Here is a 7,577-nt window from a genome sequence, read left to right as displayed (position 1 = left end):
GCTTCATTTTTCCGTACCCTAGAATCCACATGATCTGCCCCGTGTCATTGCTAAAAATTATGTCACCACATGGCCAATGCCACTTACTTTCTCTTGATGGCCAAAATCCTTTTCCTGAATTCTCTTAAGCAATTGAGAAGAGTTGTGGTGGCACAGTGGTTAGAATGCAGTATTGCAGGCTAATTCTGCCGACTGTCAGCAGTTCAAATCTCACCAGGCTCAAGGTTGATTCAGCCGTCCATCCTTCCAAGGTGGGTAAGATGAGGACCCAGATTGTTGGGGGCAAGAGGTTGATTCTGTAAACTGCTAAGAGAGGGCTATAAAGAACTGTGAAGCAGTATATAAGCCTAAGTGCTACTGCTATTCCTGACTTGTTGAGGACCCAAATCCAACAACACTGTTTTAATTGAGGGGTTGGTAGTAACTGTCAAAAAGAGGATGGAGTTTACGGGGGAATCTAACAGGTGATGTTTGAACTCTGGTATAGAGTTCCATGAATCAAAGAAGGTGGAAAGGTTGAGGCTTCCAGTGGTGAAATTAGGACATTGTTCCCCCGTTGCCCAACTGTCCAGAAGCCTCCAGTCATCCACCATGAATTTATGCAGACAAAGACCAAAACTGGACCTGGGAGGGGAGGGGCTAGTATCCTTTGAGTACAACTCATCAAATGGCTTTCTCTCTGTTACAGCTATTCCAATGGAGTCTGATGCTTTCCCAATACCTGGAAAGCCTCTTGTTGGTCAGGATGTCTCTCACCCAACAACTGACTACGGGCGAATCCCTGGAGTTTCTTATCATGTTGTTCACATTCCTCGTGGGCATCCCACTCCTCAGGTTGAGGCTGCCCCTAAAAGGACACCTCGGCACTTCGTTCCTGAACCATGGATATGGGAACTCGTTAATGTAAAGTAAGTACAATAGCAGAGTTGGAAGGGACCTTGGAGGTCTTCTAGTCCAACCCCCTGCCTAGGCAGAAAACCCTATACCGTTTCAGACAAATGGCTATCCAAGTGGATGGCACAGCCTAAGAGATTCCCCTGGAGACCAATTTCTCTTGCCTAGGGGGGCTTCCAGCCATGGAGGGCTATAACCGCCCCTGATCCCATCCTCCCCAATGGCAAGTTTGAGCTGGCTTGGCTGAGCATGAAGGCAGTCGTAATCCAATGTTCCTGGAAGGCACCAGGAGAAGTCAGCTGCTTAAAATTGGGAGGAGTCTGCCTGCAATTCATTCTGTGTCAGTCTGGCCACAGCTACTCCCTAGGAAAGAAAGATCCTTGACTCCATAGGTTTTAGAGAAAAGGTATTTTTTATTAGAGATGCAGCATTGATTTTTCTAAAGAAAAATCGTGTGAAAATCATGTCAAAGTTTGTTGCAGTCCAGCCAGCACACAAGCAAATAATTCAGCAGGATTCAATTATATATAAGAAACTTCTTTATATACAATAATACAACACATGATGCACGTATACAATACCCATCAGCTTTTTCCAACATGGTAGAGGGAAGAAGAAGTAGCAGCAAGTAAAAGCAACACAGGCCAGGATGGAAGCAAGCTAGTGCCAGTGCAGTCAAGCTCTTATATATAGAACAGTTAAATTAAGCCACATCCAGGCTCCAAACTGTCTCAGTCACCAAACAGTCCTTACCTGTCCCCATGTCTATTCCAATTCATGAACTCTTATACACTGACAAATTGTATATTGAAAGCAACTCCCAATCAGGCTCTGTTCCAATGTTTTGGGAACTTGATGTCTCAGGCACCAGTGCAAATTCCTTTCCCAGGTCTGTCGTCCTTGAAGCTCAGTGTTAGTGTCTATACTCCCCAATTTCCCATAGCATCCTTTCACACCTCCAGCACGCTTCCCTTCCCAGATGCCCCCTTCCCCCTGGTTATGGCAGTTGCTAGCAAGCTTCAAAGACAGAGAAGACGAAAAGCTGACATCTTGACTGCAATACGGATTTTTTTAATGTAATCCTCAACTTATGATCACAATTGACCCCAAAATATATGTTGTTAACTGAGAAATTTGTTACACTTAACAGATTTCTCACTTAACAACATATCTTTTGGGGTCAATTTTGTTCGTAAATTGACGATTAAATTTTACCCACTGGTTGCTGCAGTTATTAAATTAGTAACACGGTTGTTAGGTGAATCTGGCTTCCCCTTTGACTTTGCTTGTCAGAAGGTTGCAGAAGGTGTTCACTGCAAGAGTTATAAGTGTGAACCAAATGCAAATCATGTGACCATGGAAATCAAAGGTCATAAGTGAAAAAAATGGTCAAAAGTTGCTTTTTTTCAGTGTCGTTCTAAGTGGTCACTAAGTGAAGTGTTCTAAGTTGAGGACTACCTGTATTAAATATTAAAACTCTCCAGGCAGTTCATGTCACAGCATTCTAACTCTATACAGCTAGTCCTTGACTTATGACCACAATTAAAACCAACATTTCTTTTTTTGAATAATTATTTTTTATTTTTACTTTCAAAACAAACACAAGACAAAGAATCTTCCTTCTTTACATACTGTAGAAAGTGTATCAGTTGGTTACAAAAAGGCTTTTGTGCATCTCTTCCACAGTCAACAAACCTAATTCATATTAACTCAAGTATTTTAACGCAGATATTTATACATGTTACCATCATCATACCTCCATTTTCATTTGACTATAATTGTTTAAACGTCCTTCATCATAATATATACCAAGATTTAATACATAACCACATACTGGAATTTTACTTACTATTTCTAAAATCCTCCAATAACACTGAATCCTTATGTCCTATTCTAGCTAAACACCCATAATATTTAATAACACAGTTTTCTAATCCTCCTTTCCAAATCACTGTTTTCAATTTACATCCAGTTTCCTTATATTGTACCCATACTTATATATATGATGTTACCATTATCCCTCCTTTATTTAACTATATCCTGTATCATAACATTTCCCCCCTAATATTCAAGACTTAACTGTATCTAACTTAGTTCTTTTTTTATTAACCTATATATACAATCCAAAAGGATTTCTAATCTTCCTTTCATGGGTACCATTCAATATTCATATCCCATTATTACTTATCATAACACTACACATTGTATACATTGTTATCATTATCAATTATTTATTTAACTACATCTATTGTCACTAAATTTCACTAAGCTTAACTAGTTTTAAATTATACCCTTCCATCTATCAACCTGTATCTTTCCAGTAGCAAAACAGTCTCATATCTTCTGCCATTTGTGGTGTCAGTCCTCTAATCATCTCCTTAATCAACTTTGTATGGACTCCTCTTAGCAACTCCTTGCTTGCAAAATCTCTCATGTAATTTCGATGTCCTTCTTCTGTTTCCTTAATCAGCTTATCTTTAATTGTCGGTAGTGTTATCAATGATATTGCTAATAAAATTTCTCTCTTTAAATCCATAAATTCTTTTGTTTTTTCTTCTTCTATATCTTGCCATCTGGGGTAGATTTCCCCTCCATTTAATTCCTCTTTCAGTATTCCACTCTTTCCATTTTCAGAGACAAACCAATCACCATAAATATCAGCAAATTTAATTTCTTTATATTCATTTTCCTCTTTGATTTTTAGGATTTTAACCACCACTTTTTCCACTGGATAAACATCTCCAACTTCTTCATCATATTTTGCTGTTAAATGTCCTAAGTCTTCCAACTTCTTTTTTATCCTCTCATATGTGTTTGATAATTTCTGTATTTCTGAAAATGTCTTTTGTAGACTTAAAGTTTCTTTCTGCTGTTGAAATTGTGCCATTATCTCCAGCTAACAAACACTGCTGTTCTAGCTTGGAAGGTTAACAAGATTAAGCATAGATTCACAATAACGTTTTATTTTCACTTTTCTCTGGTTAAATATATACTTCAAAGGGACATCTGTATGCTTTTCTTCTTATCACTCTCTATAAACAAGCAGTGAGACCTTGGAGTGCCAAGCCAGGATAATCAGTGACAAAAGTAGGAGTGTTTCGTTTCCAATACACAAACCTCCAGCCTCCGGGTAGCCATGTTATTGTTGAAATGTTGCAATTTTCTTTGTTTCTTTTTGTATCTTTTTTGTATTTCAAGTTTAAAAAAAAGTCCGATTCTTGAATGAGTTAGAAGAACACCCACAGTAATGAAAGAGGAGAATTTTAGTCCATGGATTACAAAGAATAATAAAAGAAAAGAATAGAAGAAAACTTAATCCATTTGTTTTAAAAGGCTTGTATAAATTCCATCCATGAAGATAGCATTTAAAAAGTAAGATAACCCACTGTCCAAAACCATTCCAAACTTAATTCCGCTGCTTATTTCTTCTGTTCTCCAATTTAAATTAATTGTAAGTTTTTTATAGGCAGTCTCTTTTAAAATGGTAAAAATTCCTCACCAGCTGGAAACACTTTCTCTTTCCGTATCCTTCTGTTTTGGACCCGCCCTGATTTCATCAGCCTAATGGCTGGATTTTTTGTCGCCGGCTTAAAGAACTTCTCTTGGATCGATCAGGGACTTTGCGATGTTCCTGAGATCAGCAAGACGTATTCTTCCTGTTCACCGTCTCTGCGGGAGGGTTTAGGTCCGTTTGGACCACCCAGCAGCAAAAGTATCAACAGCAATCTCAAAGCATTGAGATCGCACGTCGTCTCGTCATGACATTGGCTCCTCCTCCTAAAACCAACATTTCTGTGCTTAAGCGAGACATTTCTTAAGTGAATTTTGCCCTGTTTTATGACCTTCCTTGCCATAGTTATTATGCAAATCGCTGCAGTTGATAAGTTAGTAACACAGTTGTTAAGTGAATCTGGCTTCCCCATTGACTTTGCTTGTCAGAAGGTTGCAAAAGGGGATCACATGATCTTCGGACATAGCAGCAGTCATAAGTATGAAGCAGTTGCCAAGCACCTGAATTTTCATCACATGACAATGAAGAGGCTGCAAAGGTCATAACTTTGAAAAATGGTCATAAGCCACTTTTTTAGTGCTGTTGTAATGTGGAAAATGGTCAGTAAACAAACTGTTTACAACCAAGGACTATCTGTAGTGGATTGCTTCCCTCACTTTCTATTCTCTTGTGTCCTTCAATAGATCTCGAGGAAAAAGCCGTTCTCAACGCCATAGTTCTAGAAGAAAGAGGCATCAAATTGAACCAACCGATGAAGTTGCTCTTCCTGTGACCATCCCGGACACCATCACCAAATGGAAAGCCGGAGCTTTTTGTTTATCAAGAGACAAAGGCTTCGACTTGGCCAAGCCCACTTTTCTGAAGGCCTCCCAGCCATCCAGCAATTCAGAATAACAGAGTTGTAAGAGACCTTGGAGGTCTTCTAGGCCAACCCGCCCTGTTCTGTCCTCTGTCTGCAGCTCAACATGCAGCTAAACCCACTTATCCTCCAATAAAACAGACCGTGTGCATAGATCTGAATGCTTTATTGAAAGAACAGGATGTGGTGAAACTGGGGAAAATAGGAATACATACAATGAGAACCAAATACAAGACAGGCAGTATGGAGTTACTGTTGAACATAACAGTTAATAAATACAAGTAATTTAAATCTCACCAGTGATGCTCTGTGGGTGAGATGTGGGTTTCTCCTTGGATGATCACGTGCCACAGATTAAGATGGATTCTTCTTTGTGCTTCTCCCTTCTCTAAATGCTAAAGGAAATGAAGTCTGGCTTTCCAGCATGCACTTGTTTAAAGTGCAGGTGTGATGACCCAGGGCATGGCACAAAGGCAACAAAAGGAGAGAATAGGTCTAATTCCCCTTTATTGCTCCAACTTTGCCCCCACAACGTTCCCGCATTCACTACAAGTCCTGGAGCAAAGCTCTCACATGCACCTTCAGAAGCCTCTGGCTGCGAGTAGTCCAGTAAGCATGGCTAGTCACATAGCAACCAAGGCCAGCAGTCCAGTAAGCCAGGTTAACCAAACAGCAACCAGGGCCAGCAGTCCAATAAGCCAGGTTAGCCCAAACATTAAGAAGGGCCACCAGTCCAATAAGCCAGGTTAGCCCAAACATTAACAAGGGCCAGCAGTCCAATAAGCCAGGTTAGCCCAAACATTAACAAGGGCCAGCAGTCCAATAAGCCAGGTTAGCTAAACGGTAACCAGAACAAGAAGTTCAGCGAAGCAGGCAAACTGGCAAGCCCCACAAGAGAGAATGCAGCAATCTCCAGGCTTAGGCAAGTGCACATGAGGCTCAAAACAGATTCGATGCTCGTTCCTGACAAATGCCCCTCCCACCGGCACCTCCTTACATCTCAGTCCCCAGGTGTACCTTGTGAAAGGGGGCGGGGCACTGTCCTCCCTCCTAGCCAACTCAATCTACATTGATCTCACCGTCTGTTCTCTCCTTGCTCTCGGATCAGGAGGGGGTAGTCCTTGCTCTTTTCCTGAGCTCTCCCTGTCTATAGGCCTTACCAATTCACAAAAGCCTTGCCTTGATGGACGCTGCCCTTTCCCAGGTTACTCCAAGGCCAATGGAGCCATCCTCTCCATCTCTGTCAGTTCTTTTTCCAGTTCATCTTCCCCTGCAGATTCAGGCTTCAATGGGGGTATGACAGTGGGCTGATGGGTAAAGAGATTGGATCAGATTCAAACAATATAATTGATAATTGTCCTTCCGGTCACTAGATGGGACTAGAGAGCAACAACAGTGTCAGCCTTCCAAATATCATCCTGAATTAAATCAGAGTCCAAGGCAGAGCTTTACTCAAAGTTCCAATTTAATAAGAGAGACATGTTGGTACATCTGTGGAAAACCCAAATCTCAAAGCTTCCTGGGTTTTCCACCCAGTTGATCCTTGGAAGAGGAGCTGCGCTCGGGTTCCCCCAAGTTGGTGGACCGGGAGAGCAAGACGTCCAGGATCTCGGAGGAGGATAAGTCCTCGGTGTACGACTCGTCCAGGTCGTCGTAGCTCTCCGTGTCTTCGGCGAAGCTGTTGTTGGAGCTGAGGCTGGCCAAGGTCTTTGCCCGGGTCATGCTGGTGATCTGGAAGCCCTCTTCTTCTTCAACTGGGCGCCCACTGGACCCTTGATGCCTCCTCCTCCCTGCAAGAGCAGTGCCAGGCTCTGCAATGGAGGCACCCTGGGAGGGCAGGAAGAGACCTAGATGGTGGCTGCAACAGAGACCAGGGGAGGTGGCGTCGGCTGGGCCAGCGGGATGGGCGGGAAGTCCTCCAAGCCGGCACCGCTGCTGCTGCTGCTGCTGCCAGTCAGCCGAGGCAGCATCGCAGGCTGTGCCATCTTCTTCCTCTCCCGTGCCTCCACCACTGAGTCAGGCTGCTGCTGCATTGGGGCCGGCAGGAGGAAGGCTGGACGCCGCCACTGATGATGATGCCGCCTCCCTCAGGCACCACCCCAGCCAGGCTGAGGAGGAGAGGAGGAGGAGGAGGAGGCCGCTGCCCCCGACTCGGCTTCCCTCAGTGGTGGCGGCAAGAGGAGGCGGCCGGCGTCTCCTGAGGAGCAGGAGGAGGAAAGAGGCGCCCCTGGTGACGCGGACTCAAAACAGTCCCCACCAGCCATGGCCCCATCAAGAGACACCGCCGCCACTGCTGCAGCCGCTGCCTCACAG

The 7,577-nt window shown here is 43.2% G+C and overlaps 1 long non-coding RNA gene across 1 annotated transcript; it reads left to right on the top strand.

Annotated features, from left to right (window-relative positions):
* Positions 1-233: 233 nt before the first annotated feature.
* On the top strand, positions 234-5,417 carry LOC309382331. The gene is made up of 3 exons (XR_014173662.1): positions 234-251; positions 689-908; positions 5,089-5,417. It is a non-coding gene; the product is annotated as an uncharacterized lncRNA (long non-coding RNA).
* The last annotated feature ends 2,160 nt before the right edge of the window (positions 5,418-7,577 follow it).

This window comes from Natrix helvetica (assembly GCF_964273705.1).
Source record: "Natrix helvetica genome assembly, contig: HAP1_SCAFFOLD_201, whole genome shotgun sequence".
Classification (NCBI taxonomy): Eukaryota; Metazoa; Chordata; class Lepidosauria; order Squamata; family Natricidae; genus Natrix; species Natrix helvetica.
The sequence above is the reverse complement of the archived record's forward strand: the minus strand, read 5'-3'. Positions and strand labels throughout refer to the sequence as shown.